General features: G+C 37.3%; 1 protein-coding gene across 1 annotated transcript in view; it reads right to left on the reverse strand.

The window, feature by feature from the left end:
• RGS12 (regulator of G protein signaling 12) overlaps window positions 1-15897 on the reverse strand; it is a 447605-nt gene extending 431708 nt beyond the window's left edge. The window contains exon 1 of the mRNA XM_053704191.1: window positions 15808-15897. The gene's annotated coding sequence lies outside the window, so the exon portion shown is untranslated. The remainder of the gene's footprint in view (window positions 1-15807) is intronic.
• Between the last annotated feature and the right edge of the window lie 5781 nt (window positions 15898-21678).

Below are 21678 nucleotides of genomic sequence, written 5' to 3' on the forward strand. Positions count from 1 at the left end.
AGAAATAAATTTATCAGGTAAGCATAAATTATGTTTTCTCTTGTTAAGTGTATCCAGTCCACGGATCATCCATTACTTATGGGATATCAATACCAAAGCTAAAGTACACTGATGACGGGAGGGACAGGCAGGCTCTTTATACGGAAGGAACCACTGCCTGAAGAACCTTTCTCCCAAAAACAGCCTCCGAAGAAGCAAAAGTGTCAAATTTGTAAAATTTGGAAAAAGTATGAAGAGAAGACCAAGTTGCAGCCTTGCAAATCTGTTCAACAGAAGCCTCATTCTTAAAGGCCCAAGTGGAAGCCACAGCTCTAGTAGAATGTGCTGTAATTCTTTCAGGAGGCTGCTGTCCAGCAGTCTCATAGGCTAACTGTATTATGCTACGAAGCCAAAAGGAGAGAGAGGTAGCCGAAGCTTTTTGACCTCTCCTCTGACCAGAATAAACGACAAACAGGGAAGACGTTTGTCGAAAATCCTTAGTTGCCTGTAGATAAAATTTCAGGGCACGGACTACATCTAGATTGTGTAGCAGACGTTCCTTTTTCGAAGAAGGATTAGGACACAAAGATGGAACCACAATCTCTTGATTGATATTCCTGTTAGTGACCACCTTAGGTAGGAACCCAGGTTTAGTACGCAGAACTACCTTGTCTGAAAGAAAATCAGATAAGGAGAATCACAATGTAAGGCAGATAACTCAGAGACTCTTCGAGCCGAGGAAATCGCCATTAAAAACAGAACTTTCCAAGATAACAACTTGATATCAATGGAATGAAGGGGTTCAAACGGAACCCCCTGTAAAACATTAAGAACTAAGTTCAAACTCCATGGTGGAGCAACAGTTTTAAACACAGGCTTGATCCTAGCTAAAGCCTGACAAAAAGCTTGAACGTCCGGAACTTCTGACAGACGTTTGTGTAAAAGAATGGACAGAGCTGAAATCTGTCCCTTTAAGGAACTAGCGGATAAACCCTTTTCTAAACCTTCTTGTAGAAAAGACAATATCCTCGGAATCCTAACCTTACTCCATGAGTAACTCTTGGATTCGCACCAATATAAGTATTTGCGCCATATCTTATGGTAAATCTTTCTGGTAACAGGCTTCCTAGCCTGTATTAAGGTATCAATAACTGACTCAGAAAAACCACGTTTTGATAAAATCAAGCGTTCAATTTCCAAGCAGTCAGCTTCAGAGAAATTAGATTTTGATGTTTGAAGGGACCCTGGATCAGAAGGTCCTGTTTCAGAGGTAGCGACCAAGGTGGACAGGATGACATGTCCACTAGATCTGCATACCAAGTCCTGCGTGGCCATGCAGGCGCTATTAGAATCACTGATGCTCTCTCCTGTTTGATTCTGGCAATCAATCGAGGAAGCATCGGGAAGGGTGGAAACACATAAGCCATCCCGAAGGTCCAAGGTGCTGTCAAAGCATCTATCAGAACCGCTCCCAGATCCCTGGATCTGGACCCGTAACGAGGAAGCTTGGCGTTCTGTCGAGACGCCATGAGATCTATCTCTGGTTTGCCCCAACGTCGAAGTATTTGGGCAAAGACCTCCGGATGAAGTTCCCACTCCCCTGGATGAAAAGTCTGACGACTTAAGAAATCCGCCTCCCAGTTCTCCACTCCCGGGATGTGGATTGCTGACAGGTGGCAAGAGTGAGACTCTGCCCAGCGAATTATCTTTGATACTTCCATCATTGCTAGGGAGCTTCTTGTCCCTCCCTGATGGTTGATGTAAGCTACAGTCGTGATGTTGTCCGACTGAAACCTGATGAACCCCCGAGTTGTTAACTGGGGCCAAGCCAGAAGGGCATTGAGAACTGCTCTCAATTCCAGAATGTTTATTGGTAGGAGACTCTCCTCCTGATTCCATTGTCCCTGAGCCTTCAGAGAATTCCAGACAGCGCCCCAACCTAGTAGGTTGGCGTCTGTTGTTACAATTGTCCAGTCCGGCCTGCTGAATGGCATCCCCCTGGACAGATGTGGCCGAGAAAGCCACCATAGAAGAGAATTTCTGGTCTCTTGATCCAGATTCAGAGTAGGGGACAAGTCTGAGTAATCCCCATTCCACTGACTTAGCATGCACAATTGCAGCGGTCTGAGATGTAGACGTGCAAAGGGTACTATGTCCATTGCTGCTACCATTAAGCCGATCACCTCCATGCATTGAGCTACTGACGGGTGTTGAATGGAATGAAGGACACGGCATGCATTTTGAAGCTTTGTTAACCTGTCTTCTGTCAGGTAAATCTTCATTTCTACAGAATCTATAAGAGTCCCCAAGAAGGGAACTCTTGTGAGTGGAAAGAGAGAACTCTTCTTTTCGTTCACCTTCCATCCATGCGACCTTAGAAATGCCAGTACTAACTCTGTATGAGACTTGGCAGTTTGAAAGCTTGAAGCTTGTATCAGAATGTCGTCTAGGTACGGAGCTATCGCAATTCCTCGCGGTCTTAGTACCGCCAGAAGAGCACCCAGAACCTTTGTGAAGATTCTCGGAGCCGTAGCCAATCCGAATGGAAGAGCTACAAACTGGTAATGCCTGTCTAGAAAGGCAAACCTTAGATACCGGTAATGTCACAGTCCTCTCACACATCCTATCTATTCGTTGGGTGCAAGAGAATGACTGGTAATGGCAGTTAGGGGAGGAGCTATATAGCAGCTCTGCTGGGTGAATCCTCTTGCACTTCCTGTTGGGGAGGAGTTAATATCCCATAAGTAATGGATGATCCGTGGACTGGATACACTTAACAAGAGAAAATCCCTTTATCACCCATTCCCAAATTTTGCATAACTAACACTGATACATTAATATACATTTTACCTCTGTGATTACCTTTAATCTAAGCCTCTGCAGACTGCCTCCTTATTTCAGCTATAAATCATAAAAAATAAGCCATTGAAACATAGCATATCTGTATATTAGATATGATACCTCATTTTCTTCTCTTGTCCCCATCCCTCTCTTTTCTTCCTCTACCCTTTTTCTTCCCTTCTTTTCCCTTTTAGGCAACTTTATTTTAGTTGTCTAATAACATATTAAGCAACATCAGGAACCAGAACTATGCTGCAAAAATGTAAACCTCCTGCATTGTATAGTCCACACAAACCTGAAGAACACTATTATACAAATGTAAACCTCCTGCATTGTATAGTCAACACAAACCTGAAGCACACTATAATACAAATGTAAACCTCCTGCATTGTATAGTCAACACAAACCTGAAGCACACTATTATACAAATGTAAACCTCCTGCATTGTATAGTCCACACAAACCTGAAGCACACTATTATACAAATGTAAACCTCCTGCATTGTATAGACCACACAAACCTGAAGCACACTATTATACAAATGTAAACCTCCTGCATTGTATAGTCCACACAAACCTGAAGCACACTATTATACAAATGTAAACCTCCTGCATTGTATAGTCCACACAAACCTGAAGCACACTATTATACAAATGTAAACCTCCTGCATTGTATAGTCCACACAAACCTGAAGCACACTATTATACAAATGTAAACCTCCCTCATTGTATAGTCCACACAAACCTGAAGCACACTATTATACAAATGTAAACCTCCTGCATTGTATAGTCCACACAAACCTGAAGCACACTATTATACAAATGTAAACCTCCTGCATTGTATAGTCCACACAAACCTGAAGCACACTATTATACAAATGTAAACCTCCTGCATTGTATAGTCCACACAAACCTGAAGCACACTATTATACAAATGTAAACCTCCTGCATTGTATAGTCCACACAAACCTGAAGCACTCTATTATACAAATGTAAACCTCCTGCATTGTATAGTCCACACAAACCTGAAGCACACTATTATACAAATGTAAAAAAGCCTGCAACCGCACTGATCTGTGAATGTGCACTGCTTCTGTCCCAGGGTGTGAGAAAACCTGTGCTCCAAGATGGCAGTGTTCAGTATGAAGAGGAGGTGCTTCACCATCTGACAACTTTAAAGGGACAGTCTACTCCAGAATGTTAATTGTTTAAAAAGATAGATAATCCCTTTATCACCCATTCCCAAATTTTGCATAACTAACACTGTTACATTAATATACATTTTACCTCTGTGATTACCTTTAATCTAAGCCTCTGCAGACTGCCTCCTTATTTCAGTTCTTTTGACAGAGTTGCATTTAGCCAATCAGTGCTGACTCATAAATAACTCAACAGGACTGAGCACAATGTTGTCTATATGGCACACATGAACTGGCTGTGAAAATTTGTCTGAAATCAGAAGTGTCCTTCAAGGGCTTAGAAATTAGCATATGAGCCTACTTAGGTTTAGCTTTCAACAAAGAATACCAAAAGAACAAAGCAAATTTTATGATAAAAGTACATTAAAAAGTTGTTTAAAATTGCATGCACTTTCTGAATCATGAAAGTTTAATTTGGACTAGACTGTCCCTTTAAGGAGTTAAAATAGGAGAATGGCTTTGAAGAGAGTTGCAGGCCTTGATAATAACGATCCCAATCCTAGCAGGTGGTCTCAGCAGGTGAAATAGTCAGGCACTTCGAGTGATAGGTAGTAACAGGTTTAAAATGTATTAAAAAGTTTAAAACATCAATATAAAAACTGCGCTACAATGTGTAACATTGATGTTTTAAACCTGTAACTACCTATCAATCAAAGTTCCTGAATATTTCTCCTGCTGAGACCACCTGCTGGGATGGGGATTGTTAGTATCAAGCCCTAATCGATGGGGAAGCAGAGTATCTTGCAATGTTGGCACTAAAACATCTCAGCTGGCCTCTATCAGCACGACAGAGCGCTGCAACATTTGTGAGTACCTAGAATCTTGTGAGAGATCTTGATTGTACATTTATTATTAGACCGTTTCGTTTGTGTCTGACTTTGTGGAGGCTGACGTAAGGAAAGAGCTGCATTGTAAAAGTATCTACATGTTGAATTTTTTGGACTCTTGTGGTATTGTACTAGTGTCTTTTGGACTCTTGTGGTATTGTACTAGTGTCTTTTGGACTCTTGTGGTATTGTACTAGTGTCTTTTGGACTCTTGCGGTATTGTACTAGTGTCTTTTGGACTCTTGCGGTATTGTACTAGTGTCTTTTGGACTCTTGCGGTATTGTACTAGTGTCTTTTGGACTCTTGCGGTATTGTACTAGTGTCTTTTGGACTCTTGCGGTATTGTACTAGTGTCTTTTGGACTCTTGCGGTATTGTACTAGTGTCTTTTGGACTCTTGCGGTATTGTACTAGTGTCTTTTGGACTCTTGTGGTATTGTACTAGTGTCTTTTGGACTCTTGTGGTATTGTACTAGTGTCTTTTGGACTCTTGCGGTATTGTACTAGTGTCTTTTGGACTCTTGCGGTATTGTACTAGTGTCTTTTGGACTCTTGCGGTATTGTACTAGTGTCTTTTGGACTCTTGCGGTATTGTACTAGTGTCTTTTGGACTCTTGCGGTATTGTACTAGTGTCTTTTGGACTCTTGCGGTATTGTACTAGTGTCTTTTGGACTCTTGTGGTATTGTACTAGTGTCTTTTGGACTCTTGTGGTATTGTACTAGTGTCTTTTGGACTCTTGTGGTATTGTACTAGTGTCTTTTGGACTCTTGCGGTATTGTACTAGTGTCTTTTGGACTCTTGTGGTATTGTACTAGTGTCTTTTGGACTGTGATGGGGGTTTTTGGTAACATTTTGCTAATTTTACTACTGATATTATTTACCACTTACCGCCCCCAATTTAGCTATACTTTTACTAGAAGCATTTTTGCTAAAAAAGTATATTGCAAACATTCTTCTATTTCATATTCAAATGCACCTATGCACATTTTAGTTTTGACATTCCCATCCCTTTAAAGGGACACTCAAGTCAAAATTAAACATTCATGATTTAAAATGAACAGTGATAATTAAAACAATCATTTAAAAAAAAATGTTTTATTGTTTTAATTGTTTAAAATGTTGGATTATTCTCGCAATAATTTACAAAATAATAAAGCTTTTAAGAAATGATATTATTTACTTGTTAAGGTAAACTCTCCCTATAACCCATAAAAGTGAATGCTGCCCTCACAACTGCCTGTGCTGATACAGATGGCAGTGCCCTTCACTACACAGAACACATTAATTAGGTATAAAGTAATCCAGTGCTTTGTAGCTTCTGGAATTTCTGGTTACACTGTGTACTTTTCACACCTTGCTAATTATTTGCCAGTAAAATGTAATTACAAGAATATAACATTATAGGCCAGCTTGGAACAACTATGGCCATGAGGGTTATTTTGCTTAGTGACCTATGCATTACAACAACAAACATTCACATTATAAAATATAATAATAATATAAAAGTCAAACTTTGCAAAGTATAATAATTTCACTGGAGGAGTATGGTCACATGCAATGGGGTATCCTGATGTAATGATAAAATGCTCAAAGGGACAGTCAACACAAAAATGTTATTGTTTAAAAGATAGATAACACCTTATACTACCCATTCCCCAGCTTTGCACAACCAACATGGTTATATTTACATGCTTTATAACATTTAAACATCTACATTTCTTTCTAAGTCCCTAAAGACAGCCCTATAATCTTGTTCATGATCACATGCTTTTGTATTTGCTTTTCACAACAGGGGAGTGCTAGTTCATGTGAGCCATATAGATAACATTGTGGGTTCTAACAACACAACACTAATTGGCTTAAATGCAATTCAATAGATAATAAATTTAAATTCATGCGATCAGGGGGCCGTCGGAAAATGCTTAGAAACAAGAGGTAAAAAGTTTTCCGTGCAAAACTGGGGAATGGGTAATAAAGGGATTATCTATATTTTTAAACAATAAAACATTTTGAGTTGACTGTCCCTTTAAACTTGTCAAAGCATTTTATTATTACACATATGCTTAACAGAAGCAGCAGCAAGGCATTGGCACTCCTGAGCGATGCACTTATTTTAATCTACAGGAAAGATTATACAGCATCATTCTTTCTTTGCAGATTATACTAAATTGTGTAAAGGGAGCAAGAAATAACTTTTCTGCAGGGTGTTTTTAAAAACTAATACCGGACTGGGCAAGAAAATGGCAAATAAGATTTAACACAATTTTTTGTTGACCACTAATGTCCTATAGTGGTCAACAATGTATAACATTGTTACAAACACTACTACCACATAGTGCTCAGTACTCGTACACGCTCTTCAGCCTACCTAGGTATGCTCTTCAACAAAAAATACCAAAAGAACTAAGTAAATTTGGTTATAGAAGTCAATTGAAAAGTTAGTTAAAATTGTATGCTCTGTCTGAATCATGAAAGTTTCATTTTGACTTTCATGTTGTTATTATTTTTTTTAATAATATTTGAATCATCACAAAATCCAACTCAGCAACCAGACATGTTGTATAGGCACTGATATAGACAGAAGAGGTTTCTTCTTGCCTCCATGATAACAGTCTCAAATCATAGAATATCCACAACACCTTTGTGTTTTCATAAAAGCAATCCTTTACTGGAACATTTTAAAATCTAGTGTTGCAACGTTTTGGGTATTCTCACCCTTAATCATGCAAACTAAAACTTTACACATATTTCTTCAATATTTAAACATCTATTGTAATTAAATCGTCATTTTATTCTCCTTTGCTGTGAATATATTATTATACAGTACAGAGCATGTATTTACTGTTTAAAGGAACACTGAACTGTAAAATGTGTTCCCAAATATCAATTTTACCTGCTTGTCTACAAATAGTTAAAGGGACAGTCTAGTATAAACTAAACTTTCATTATTCAGATAAGACGTTTAATTTTAATCAACTTTCCAATTTACTTTTATCATCAAATTTGCTTTTTTCTCTTGGTATTCTTAGTTTAAACTAAACATAGGTAGGCTCATATGCTAATTTCTAAGCCTTTGAGGGCTGCCTCTTATCACAGGCTTTTTAAATCTCTTTTCAACACAAAGAGACAGAAAGTACACGTGGGCCATATAGATAACACTGTATTCAGGCACAGGGGGTTATTTAAGATCTAGCACAACACAATGCTAAATGCAAGACAATAGATAATAAGCAGTCACAGTCATGTGATCAGGGGGCTGGAAGAAGGTTCCTAGATACAAGGTAATCATAGAGGTATATTAATATAACTGTGTTGGTTATGCAAAACTGGGGAATGGGTAATAAAGGGATAATCTATCTTTTAAAACAATAACAATTCTATGGTAGACTGTCCCTTTAACACCTTTATTTTGTTAATTTAAATAGATACTTTTGCCCATTGAATACACCACCTTAAACAATGAATACTGCAGTATTCTTTATACTGCACCTTTAGGTTATTCTAACAATTGAGGGGGTCACAATCTAAATATTGGCCTTTTTTGTTTACAGTGAGACGCTTTAGTCCACTTAAATGGAAATGTTCTCAAGATAAATGGGTTCTGGCTTCAATGAGCAAAAAAGAAAGCGCAGGTCTGTTTTTTTTCTCCTAAGCTCATTGCGGGCACGCTGTCTAATCACAGCGCGCCTGATCGCGCTATTAAACTCAATGTAGCTCGCTCCCACTCTGGTCTGGTAGCGACCTACATTGAGTTTAATAGCGCGATTGGGCCGGCTGTTATTAGACAGCGTGCCACGCTGCGCTTAAGAGAAAAAAAAACGACCTGCTCAGTAGAGCCAGGAGCGGCGTTCTGTTTTCGTAGTAAAATATCTCTCCAACCCTTTGCTTTAGAAAGCTGGCGCTAAGCTAACGTTATATAATTCTGCACTATGTGCCGAATTATATAACATTATTTGCTAGGTTTACTGTCCCTTTAATTTCAGAATTTCTTTTTCTGTATGTTACTACTTTTATATTATCATTTTATAAGCACTCATTAATATGGTAAATAAATCTGATCATTGTTTTCTTTTTCTTGTTTTTTTTCTTGTTCTGACGCTATAAATGTAAGAAAGACAAGTCACTTGTCACTGCAACATGAAACTGAGTTTATTATTAATGACTTCAGCCCAGTGTTCTCACGTGTTCTTTAGTCACGTGCATGAGGGAAAACAGGTAGCAAGGCAATAAACCTGAGACTTTCAAATGTAGGCGGGAATATTATCTGTATGTAAGCAAACAATGTCAAAGGGCGCTTTACACAACTAGTGAGCTCAGTATACTGGATATCATTTATCATTATTTCTATATATTTAACATGCTTGGTATTTGTACATTTCTAATGTCAGTTGAGCCATTCCTAGTCAAAATTATCACTCATTTTAAAGGGATAGTAAAGTCATAATTAGACATTCATGATTCAGATAGAGCATGCAATTTTAAACAACTTTCCAATTTACTTCTATTATTTAATTTGCTTCCTTCCTTGTTATCCTTTGCTGACAGGTTTATCTAGGTAAGCTCAGGAGCAGCAAAAGAAGCTAGGATCTAGCTGCTGATTGGTGGCTGCATATATATATATACACTGATTGTCACTTGCTCACCCATGTGTTCAGTTAGAAGCCAGTATTGCATTGCTGCTCTTTCAACAAATGATACCAAGAGAATTAATCAAATTTGATAATAAAAGTGGTACCACTGTTTTATATATGGTTTATATATGGTACTACTGTTTATATATATTGTACTACTGTTTATATATGCTACCCCTGTTTTATATATGGTACTACTATTTTTTTTTATATATATATATATATATATATATATATGGTACCACTGTTTATATATGGTTTATATATGGCACTACTGTTTATATATGGTACTACTGTTTATATATATGGTACTACTGCTTATATGTATGGTACCATGTTTTATATATGGTACTATTATTTATATATATACTAGTCCTAAAGCCCGTTCAGACAAACACTTGGCCTTTTATAATATAGGATATATATATATATATATATATATATATATAGTATATATTGTGCTACTGTTTATATATGCTACCCCTGTTTTATATATGGTACTACTATATATATATATATATATATATATATATATATATGGTACCACTGTTTATATATGGTTTATATATGGTACTACTGTTTATATATGGTACTACTGTTTATATATATGGTACTACTGTTTATATATATGGTACTACTGTTTATATATATATGGTACTACTGTTTATATATGGTACTACTGTTTATATATATATATATATATATATGGTACTACTGTTTATATATAGTACTACTGTTTATATATATGGTACTACTGTTTATATATATGGTACTACTGTTTATATATGGTACTACTGTTTTTATATATATATATATATATATATATATGGTACTACTGTTTATATATAGGGTACTACTGTTTATATATAGTACTACTGTTTATATATATGGTACTACTGTTTATATATAGTACTACTGTTTATACAGGGAGTGCAGAATTATTAGGCAAGTTGTATTTTTGAGGATTAATTTTATTATTGAACAACAACCATGTTCTCAATGAACCCAAAAAACTCATTAATATCAAAGCTGAATATTTTTGGAAGTAGTTTTTAGTTTGTTTTTAGTTTTAGCTATTTTAGGGGGATATCTGTGTGTGCAGGTGACTATTACTGTGCATAATTATTAGGCAACTTAACAAAAAACAAATATATACCCATTTCAATTATTTATTTTTACCAGTGAAACCAATATAACATCTCAACATTCACAAATATACATTTCTGACATTCAAAAACAAAACAAAAACAAATCAGTGACCAATATAGCCACCTTTCTTTGCAAGGACACTCAAAAGCCTGCCATCCATGGATTCTGTCAGTGTTTTGATCTGTTCACCATCAACATTGCTTGCAGCAGCAACCACAGCCTCCCAGACACTGTTCAGAGAGGTGTACTGTTTTCCCTCCTTGTAAATCTCACATTTGATGATGGACCACAGGTTCTCAATGGGGTTCAGATCAGGTGAACAAGGAGGCCATGTCATTAGATTTTCTTCTTTTATACCCTTTCTTGCCAGCCACGCTGTGGAGTACTTGGACGCGTGTGATGGAGCATTGTCCTGCATGAAAATCATGTTTTTCTTGAAGGATGCAGACTTCTTTCTGTACCACTGCTTGAAGAAGGTGTCTTCCAGAAACTGGCAGTAGGACTGGGAGTTGAGCTTGACTCCATCCTCAACCCGAAAAGGCCCCACAAGCTCATCTTTGATGATACCAGCCCAAACCAGTACTCCACCTCCACCTTGCTGGCGTCTGAGTCGGACTGGAGCTCTCTGCCCTTTAACAATCCAGCCACGGGCCCATCCATCTGGCCCATCAAGACTCACTCTCATTTCATCAGTCCATAAAACCTTAGAAGAATCAGTCTTGAGATATTTCTTGGTCCAGTCTTGACGTTTCAGCTTGTGTGTCTTGTTCAGTGGTGGTCGTCTTTCAGCCTTTCTTACCTTGGCCATGTCTCTGAGTATTGCACACCTTGTGCTTTTGGGCACTCCAGTGATGTTGCAGCTCTGAAATATGGCCAAACTGGTGGCAAGTGGCATCTTGGCAGCTGCACGCTTGACTTTTCTCAGTTCATGGGCAGTTATTTTGCGACTTGGTTTTTCCACACGCTTCTTGCGACCCTGTTGACTATTTTGAATGAAACGCTTGATTGTTTGATGATCACGCTTCAGAAGCTTTGCAATTTTAAGAGTGCTGCATCCCTCTGCAAGATATCTCACTATTTTTTACTTTTCTGAGCCTGTCAAGTCCTTCTTTTGACCCATTTTGCCAAAAGAAAGGAAGTTGCCTAATAATTATGCACACCTGATATAGGGTGTTGATGTCATTAGACCACACCCCTTCTCATTACAGAGATGCACATCACCTAATATGCTTAATTGGTAGTAGGCTTTCGAGCCTATACAGCTTGGAGTAAGACAACATGCATAAAGAGGATGATGTGGTCAAAATACTCATTTGCCTAATAATTCTGCACTCCCTGTATATGGTACTGCTGTTTATATATAGTACTACTGTTTATATATTGTATTACTGTTTATATATGGTACTACTGTTTATATATGGTACTACTTAGAATATTTTATAAAAAAAATACATTTAGAGAAATAAAACACATTTTTTCTACAAAATGTGTAAAAGATACATGAAATAGTCTCTTAGACAAATATGTTGTACTTCAAATATGGTAACGAAATTCAGAAATTAATTTGATATGTTATAATCATACTAATAATTATACTAATACACATGTAATTATGCTGATAATATTACGTAACTATTGTATCTATAATAATTATGCCTACATGTGAGAGAGGAAAATGGGCATGGGATTATTTGGACCCGCTGCTTTTGTGGAGCTTATATCTTTATACTGTATATTGTTTTGCTAACTTTTCCTAAACCACAAACAACACATGCTGCACTCTGAGAGAGTTACAAAAGGATAATTCCCTTTCTCACTTTGTTTCCCTGGCAACCAAAGTACACAAAGTGACTGGCACATTTTTTGTTGTTTTAAAGCCATTCTTTCTCCAGTCTTATATACACTCACAGTGCAAGTCACATACTGTTAGCCCACAGCATAAGCAGATCAACCTTTCCACTCCTGAATGCATCACCTGATTCGTAGGTGCTGATAATCCTACTTTATATATGTGTGATCATGTTTTATGGTTAGTTTTTATGAGGCTATGGAACATAACTGCAATTATAAGAACCTATATATTTCTCACTCAGAAGTTACATTTGATTTTTTTTACATGATAGAAAATGGAAACCACACAATTTGCTTCTCCTTTAGTTCCTGTATATTTTCAGATATATGTCAAAGATATGGGCATATAAATACTCAGGCTAAGGTACTGAGATTTTAACAAGGCATTTAGGGCTATATTACAAGTGGAGGGCTAAATGGGCAAATTTATTTACTATCTATTGACTTGCATTTTAGCCAATTAGTGCAGTGTCATCCACAACCCACAGGCGTGAGCACAATGTTATCTATATAGCACACATGAACTAGCAGTCACCTGCTGTGAAAAGCTAATAAAAATCATGTTATAAGAGGCTGTCTGTAGCGGGTTACAAACAGGTAGAAATTTAGAGATTAACTGTTATAAAGTATATTATTATAACACTGTTGGTTGTGAAAAATTGGGGAATGGGTAGTAAAGGTGTTATCTATCTTTGTAAACAATGGCGTTGACTGTCCCTTTAAGTGTAAGCTTCTTTACTAAAAAAATAGTATCTTTCATTTTTAAAAATAAAACTGCACAAAGCAGTTTTTAGGGGTTAAAGTGAGCAGGTGTGTGGTGTTAGAAAAAAAACAAAAATGGCACTGGAAAGTGCCTTTACATAACGGTCTATGGGGAACTGTGTGTTCTCTATAAATATATATCTATAATTGTATATGCTGATATACATATATATTTACGTGTATATACACATACACAATTAGATACATATGTATAAATTCATATATATTTACTATTTGCTGCCCGTCTCTGCGTGACTTATCCCCTTCGCTGCGCTAGGTTCTAAGTCGTGTCTCACGGCATGAGAAGAAGGCTCCCATTGGAGGCTATGGAAGCACGCTCTCATGAGTGCAAAGCTTTCATGCAATTCAAACGCGAGGACGCGTAATAGAAAATGCACATTTTGCTAATGCAAGTACATTGGAATTTATTTATTTATTACAATGCATGCTGTGTCTGAATGATGAAAGTTTAATTTTGACATTAGTATCCTTTTACTTACACACACATATCATCTGCACTCACTTGAACATTTATACATGTATTGTTCTTTAATATTGGCCCCTTCTTCAGACCAAACATTACCAGTATTTATTAAAGCACAATATATGTATAAATGTTCCAGCGAGTGCAGATTCCTCTATTATGATATTTATGAACTGTGGTTCTGACTCATATACTGTGTATATATATATATATATTTGTTAGTTAGGTTGAGAGCTTGCATTGTTTGGCAGGTTTAAGGACCCAGGTTTTGGAAGGGACCTTGATATGGTACCTGGGATTGTCCCATTTGGCCAGATGCGGTAACTAACCCTTCCATTTTTGCTTTTAATCTTAGCTGAGAGCTTTGAGTGCTGGACTTTCTCTGTGCGTTATATAAAATTATTTGCAACAACAAATCACTTTAACATTCTCCAATGTACTTGGAAAAATAATATGCTGCCCAGCCCACAAAGAATCACAACTTTACAGTTTCTATTATATTAAAGCGGATTACATTTCTTTGGCATTTTGTTAAGTGCTGACAGAGGAAACAGACATTGTTTACATTGTCACCCACTTCTCACATGCGCAAAATACACTCCACATGGAACCAGGAAACCCTCACACCTTTTTACTGTCCCACACAACAGCTGCTTACGTGTTTACTTGTCACATTTTTAGGTCTGACCAAAAATAGTATTTTGATTTTGTATCACTGTAGAAGTTAATAAGGGTGAAATAGCTGTTTTGAAAAACTGGAAAAACTATTTTAGAAAAAAATAAATATACTGACAATGAATAAATATGAATACAATTTTGCTTTATTGTGGCTAATAATTTTACTTTTAAAATATGATGATTTTTAACCACTTAGTGAATCTACATATTGATTAAAGGGACAGTCTACTCCAGAATTTTTATTGTTTAAAAAGATAGATAATCCTTTTATTACCCATTCCCCAGTTTTGCATAACCAACGGTTATATTAATACACTTTACCTTGTATCTAAGCCTCTGCAGACTGCCCCCTTATCTTAGTTCTTTTGACAGACTTGAATTGTAGCCAATCAGAGCAGACTCTTAAATAACTCCACGGGAGTGAGCAAAATGTTATCTATTTTTCACACTGTTTAACTGTAAAAAACTGTCAAAATGCACTGAGATGAGACGTTTCAGCAAAGAATACCAAGAGAACAAAGCATATTAGATTATAAAAGTAAATTGGAAAGTTGTTTAAAAAGGCTTGCCCAACCTAATGCCAGGGGTCACAAAATAAATTTGTTTTAATGTATTATTTTTTCTGACCCTCCACTTCTCAAACCTAAATAATATTTGTGCCTGTTCAATGAGAAATGTTTCTGTAATTACTAATACTGTTCTTCTTCAGGAAGTAACTACACAATTATACATATTTAGTATGTTTCTGTACAATAATACAGGCATATAAATGTAACAAGTTCACAGGCAGATGTTAGTACTGTGCAAGGCTCTGAAATGTCAAATTGCTATTAATTTAAAGGTGATTTACATAACATTTAATTTGGCCCCTTGTTTAATAATATTGCACTACATGTTTATAATTTGTTTTAATAGTCCAAGAAAAGTAGATTGAGACGTGATTATCCTCATTTATCTCTAGCTTATCCAATTATTATTATTACTAATACATAAACATACACAAACCATTCGTTATCCAACTGGAAAGTCAATTAATATTTCATATATGGTATTAGTAGTAGTAGCAGTACATGTAAGTAAAACAAGCAACTTCTGCATCACGTGTCTGCTTGTAAACGTCATATAAAGCATCAAACCATGGTCAAAATAATGTCACCTGTCACTTAGTTATTGCATCTATTCCTGCAGTATGAGAGGGTAAGCAGCTTTAACAATAACATATGGGCACACGCACAGCCTGGTCAGTTATACAGTATGCTACTTACAGTAGAGCAGCTGGGCCAGGCCCCATGATGTACACTAGCCGCAGCACAGGGGGGCTCAGGGACACAATAGGGATCTGACTGCTAGGACCCAGCATACATTAATTAGTATTGCCTTTATTTATGTATAGGCAGCAGACTCACCGGCTCACAGCACATCTCCCCCAGCAGCAGCAACAGACACACCGAGTGTACTTCGCATTTCAAAACTTATCTCTCTCCCTCCCAACGTATAACTTTGTTCTCAGTTGACAATAGACCCTCCTCCCTCCCTATCCTTAGGCCGGAGCCAGGCTTGCTCCCCTCCCTCTGGTCACCATGGGGATGGCTGTGTTGTTAGGAAGGCCTGGAGCTCATTGGGTTACAGTTACAGCAGCTCAGCACTCAAACTGCCAGGGCCACTGTGCAGGGAATGATTGAAACGAGAGGCAAAGCAACTGCAATATTGCTGGAGAAGTAAAAATACAAAAAAAGCTCTATCCAAATAGAGATAGGAATAATAATTCATAACCTCCACAAAAATAGTTTAAGAAGAAATAATACTTTTTATAATTGTTCTTTACACTATATTAAAATAGCCCTATGTATTAGCAGCTCCTTAAAATATGGAAGATGCTATGAGATGCTTTGACTGGATCAACTTATCCAACTGTCACAATATTGTATCTGCAGTTTTACAAGTGCTTATTATCAAGTGACAATACTATAAACAGCATTACAACGCTACATAGAACATAAAACAGATAATCCCACTGCCAGTGAGAGATCTGTAAAATAAATGCTAGCAGGTATTAGTTTACTTGTAGAGGAACTTTATAGAAGAGCTAAATGCTAGAAAGAATAATCACACTCAGCCTGTGATGAAACATAGTTGCCAACAGTCCCTGATTTCCAGGGACAGTCCCTAGATTTTGCTGTATGTCCCTGGATTTTTTTTGTCCCTGGAAATGCTACCTCTTTTGCCCAACATTTAGTGTATATATATATATATATATATATATATATATATATATATATATACACACACACACACACACACATATATATATATATATATATATATATATATATATAGATAGATAGATAGATGTAGTTTATTATTTAAATATAATTAATTACTAATGCATTAGTGTTATTATTATTGAGAGGGTTCACATATTATTTGTCTGCCTAATGTTAATGCTTTGTTATAAAAATAACCATATGCCCAGAATGTGTTCCAGAGACTGGGTAGGTGTAAGAGCTTGGTGTTGTAATCTGTATAATAAACTATGGATAAGTCTAAATTATACTATTACTGGGTGTGTTTTGATTGCATAACTGAGTGGACGGAGCAGTTCAACAGTAGGTCGTCAATACTCCAGTAACCTGCATACTTGCTCTGCTGCAAAGTGTCCCTGGAAATTTTTTTGAAATGTTGGCAACTATGATGAAATAAAGCAATGGTATATGATAAAGCAAAGCAGTATCATTAATATGTAAAGTTTAGGATGGTCTGACTCACAAGTTCAGATTAGGTGAGGGGCCTTGAAGCTCCATGTCCTCTCTTCCCCTGTGCCCAGTAAACCAGTAGCTGTGGTTTTATCACATGATTCTGTGGTTGATCTGAACTGCCTGACTGCTCCCACCTCCTGCAATAGCTTCATCAGACAATATCCTTGGATGTGCCAATTAATCTCACTTTTAAAAGATTTGTAGTATATTATATTTAATCATATGTAGTAAAAATGCAACATGCTGTCATTATTTATTTGTTCCCATTTCCTGTAATTTAAAATTGTGTCCTTTTCAATTCCCACGAGTTAGTAACAGGTGTTAACGATTGTTTTATACTTGTCCCTAATTGTCGTCCTCAGCAGAAGAGATTATATAAGATTAACCTAGGTTTCATCATGGGAGGACTCATTTCTTACTAGAAACGGATAATGTGCACTTCAATAATGCACTTATATATACAATTGTTTCATTAACCATATTTTAAAATTTAAATATATCCACATACTGTTCTCAGATTTGTTGCTTTTAATACATTGTTATAGCTAGAATTGACATAGGGTCAGATTACGAATGGCGCGTTGAGTTTACCGCTTGTATTACAAGTTGAGCGTAAACGAGATCACTTGAGCGTAATCACTATTTACACTAGAATGATTACCTCGTCCTCAGATATCTGGTTAACTGTTTCATGAAACACATCAAAAATACATTACAAAGTACAGTTACATTCGTAATAACACTATCTAATAATTCTTAATAACACTATCTAATAATTCGTAATAACACTATCTAATAAAAAAAATATTGCAACAAAAAAATTATAAGGGCTCAAAGATACGAGATCTCAGGGGCACCATTACATATGCAGGGTCGCCCGGTTTTGGTATCCTATATACAGCACTGCATATAAATGCGGCACGTATATTTCACTCATCGCCCGCAATTTTTACTCCCATATGCTAACATGGAACCGCGTCACAAATCGGTATCCAATATTCAGCGCAGGGACTTACGTGGCGAAAATCGAGAAATCTTACTCCATTTTTACCTCGCCATAAAAGGCAGTCGTAGCAGGCCTTGCGCTGAGTATAGGAGCACCGTAACTCCCGAAAATGCTTGCAAAATTTTTACTCCCATATTCTAACATGGGACCGCGTCACAAATCGGTATCCAATATTCAGCGCAGGGACTTACGTGGCGAAAATCGAGAAATCTTACTCCATTTTTACCTCGCCATAAAAGGCAGTCGTAGCAGGCCTTGCGCTGAGTATAGGAGCACCGTAACTCCCGAAAATGCCAGCAAAAATAAACTAGCACTTAACTCATGCGCAATGTCTATCTACCTGTCAACCACAACCCCCCACCGCAATAACTAATAAAGTGTATTAACCCCTATATCTGCCATCAAACCCACGCCGCAAATAATAACTAAATTATTAACCCTTAAATCCGCCAACCCCAATATCGCAAACTACCTATTAAAACTATTGACCCCTAAACCGCCAAACCCCACAACACAAGAAACCTATTAAAGTATTAACCCCTAAACCGCCAAAGCCCACAACGCAAGAAACCTAACCCCTAACCTAACCCCATCTAACCTAACACCCCCTAAATGAACCCAAATTACCTAATTTACAAAATACTAAAGTTACTATTAAATTTAAAAAAAAAACACTACTTTAAAAATACAAATAAACTAAGTATAAATTAAAGGGACAGTTTAATCAAAATTCTGGAGTAGACTGTCCCTTTAAGCTAAAGTTACAGAAAATTAAAAAATCTAAGATTACATAAAATAAAAAAGAAAATTACCAAATTTTAAAAAATTATACTTAATCCCTATGAAAATAAAAAAGCCCCCCCAAAATAAAAACACCCCCTACTCTAATAAACTACCAGTAGCCCTTAAAAGGGCTTTTTGCAGGCATTGCCCCAAGATAATCAGCTCTTTTACAATAAACCCCCCCAACAGTAACCCCCCCCACCAAACCCCCCCAAATAAAATAACCTAACACTAAAAACCCTAAACTACCCATTGCCCTGAAAAGGGCATTTGTTTGGCATTGCCCTTAAAAGGGCATTTAGCTCTTTTACTGCGCACCCTATCCCTCCTGGAACATCCTTGGCGGAGCGGAGCTGAAGACTGAAGACTGCGGAGCTGAAGACTGAAGACCTCAGAGTTGAAGACCGGCGACCCTGGAACTGAAGACCGGCGACCGCGGAGCCATGGAGCATGGAGGATCCTCTTCGTACGATCTTCGCCGCACACTGGATACAGAATTCAAGGGACGCGATTGAAAATGGTGTCACTTGAATTCCTATTGGCTGATTTGATTCTTCAAATTCAAATCAGCAAATAGGATGGGAGCTACTGAAATTCTATTGGCTATTCAAATCAGCCAATAGAATTTCAGTACCTTTCATCCTATTGGCTGATTTGAATAGCCAATAGGATTTGAGTAGCTTTCATCCTATTGGCTGATTTGAATTTGAAGAATCAAATCAGCCAATAGGAATTCAAGGGACGCCATTTTTAATCGTGTCCCTTGAATTCTCTATCCAGTGTGCGGCGAAGATCGTACGAAGAGGATCCTCCACGCTCCATGGCTCCGCGGTCGCCGGTCTTCAGTTCCAGGGTTGCCGGTCTTCAGCTCCGCAGTCTTCAGCTCCGCTCCGCGAAGGATGTTCCAGGAAGAAGAAAGAAGAGGTCGCCGCTTGGAAGAAGACTTCACCACCTGGAACAGGAACTTCTCCACCAGACTTCAGGAACGGTGAGTAGCAACCTGGGGCTTAGATTTAGGGTTTTTTAAGGGTTTTATTTTATTTAGATAGGGTGGGCAGTAAAATAGCTAAATGCCCTTTTAAGGGCAATGCCCAACAAATGCCCTTTTCAGGGCAATGGGTAGTTTAGGGTTTTTAGTGTTAGGTTATTTTATTTGGGGGGGGGTTTGGTGGGTGAGGGGTTTTACTAGTAGGGGGGCTTTGTCTTTTTTGTTGTAAAAGAGCTGATTATCTTGGGGCAAAGCCCTGCAAAAAGCCCTTTTAAGGGCTACTGGTAGTTTATTAGATTAGGGGGTGTTTTTATTTGGGGGGGGGCTTTTTTATTTTCATAGGGATTAGGTATAATTTTTTAAAATTTGGTAATTTTCTTTTTTATTTTATGTAATCTTAGATTTTTTTATTTTCTGTAATTGTAGCTTAAAGGGACAGTCTACTCCAGAATTTTGATTAGACTGTCCCTTTAATTTATACTTAGTTTATTTGTATTTTTAAAGTAGTCTTAGTTTTTTTTAATTTAATAGTAACTTTAGTATTTTGTAAATTAGGTGATTTGGGTTAATTTAGGGGGTGTTAAAGGGACACTAAACCATGAAAAAAAGTAATCTTCAATTGCAAGTTTATTATAGTTTACGTATATTTGTAATAGGCTTGTGTTTACAATTAATACCATTTCTTATAAAATCAAGATTGAAATTTTTTTTTATTATTGAACAACAACCATGTTCTCAATGAACCCAAAAAACTCATTAATATCAAAGCTGAATAGTTTTGGAAGTAATTTTTAGTTTGTTTTTAGTTATAGCTATTTTAGGGGGATATCTGTGTATGCAGGTGACTATTACTGTGCATAATTATTAGGCAACTTAACAAAAAACAAATATATACCCATTTCAATTATTTATTTTTACCAGTGAAACCAATATAACATCTCAACATTCACAAATATACATTTCTGACATTCAAAAACAAAACAAAAACAAATCAGTGACCAATATAGCCACCTTTCTTTGCAAGGACACTCAAAAGCCTGCCATCCATGGATTCTGTCAGTGTTTTGATCTGTTCACCATCAACATTGCGTGCAGCAGCAACCACAGCCTCCCAGACACTGTTCAGAGAGGTGTACTGTTTTCCCTCCTTGTAAATCTCACATTTGATGATGGACCACAGGTTCTCAATGGGGTTCAGATCAGGTGAACAAGGAGGCCATGTCATTAGATTTTCTTCTTTTATACCCTTTCTTGCCAGCCACGCTGTGGAGTACTTGGACGCGTGTGATGGAGCATTGTCCTGCATGAAAATCATGTTTTTCTTGAAGGATGCAGACTTCTTCCTGTACCACTGCTTGAAGAAGGTGTCTTCCAGAAACTGGCAGTAGGACTGGGAGTTGAGCTTGACTCCATCCTCAACCCAAAAAGGCCCCACAAGCTCATCTTTGATGATACCAGCCCAAACCAGTACTCCACCTCCACCTTGCTGGCGTCTGAGTCGGACTGGAGCTCTCTCCCCTTTACCAATCCAGCCACGGGCCCATCCATCTGGCCCATCAAGACTCACTCTCATTTCATCAGTCCATAAAACCTTAGAAAAATCAGTCTTGAGATATTTCTTGGCCCAGTCTTGACGTTTCAGCTTGTGTGTCTTGTTCAGTGGTGGTCGTCTTTCAGCCTTTCTTACCTTGGCCATGTCTCTGAGTATTGCACACCTTGTGCTTTTGGGCACTCCAGTGATGTT

Source organism: Bombina bombina, chromosome 2 (assembly GCF_027579735.1).
Source record: "Bombina bombina isolate aBomBom1 chromosome 2, aBomBom1.pri, whole genome shotgun sequence".
In the NCBI taxonomy this organism is placed as follows: domain Eukaryota; kingdom Metazoa; phylum Chordata; class Amphibia; order Anura; family Bombinatoridae; genus Bombina; species Bombina bombina.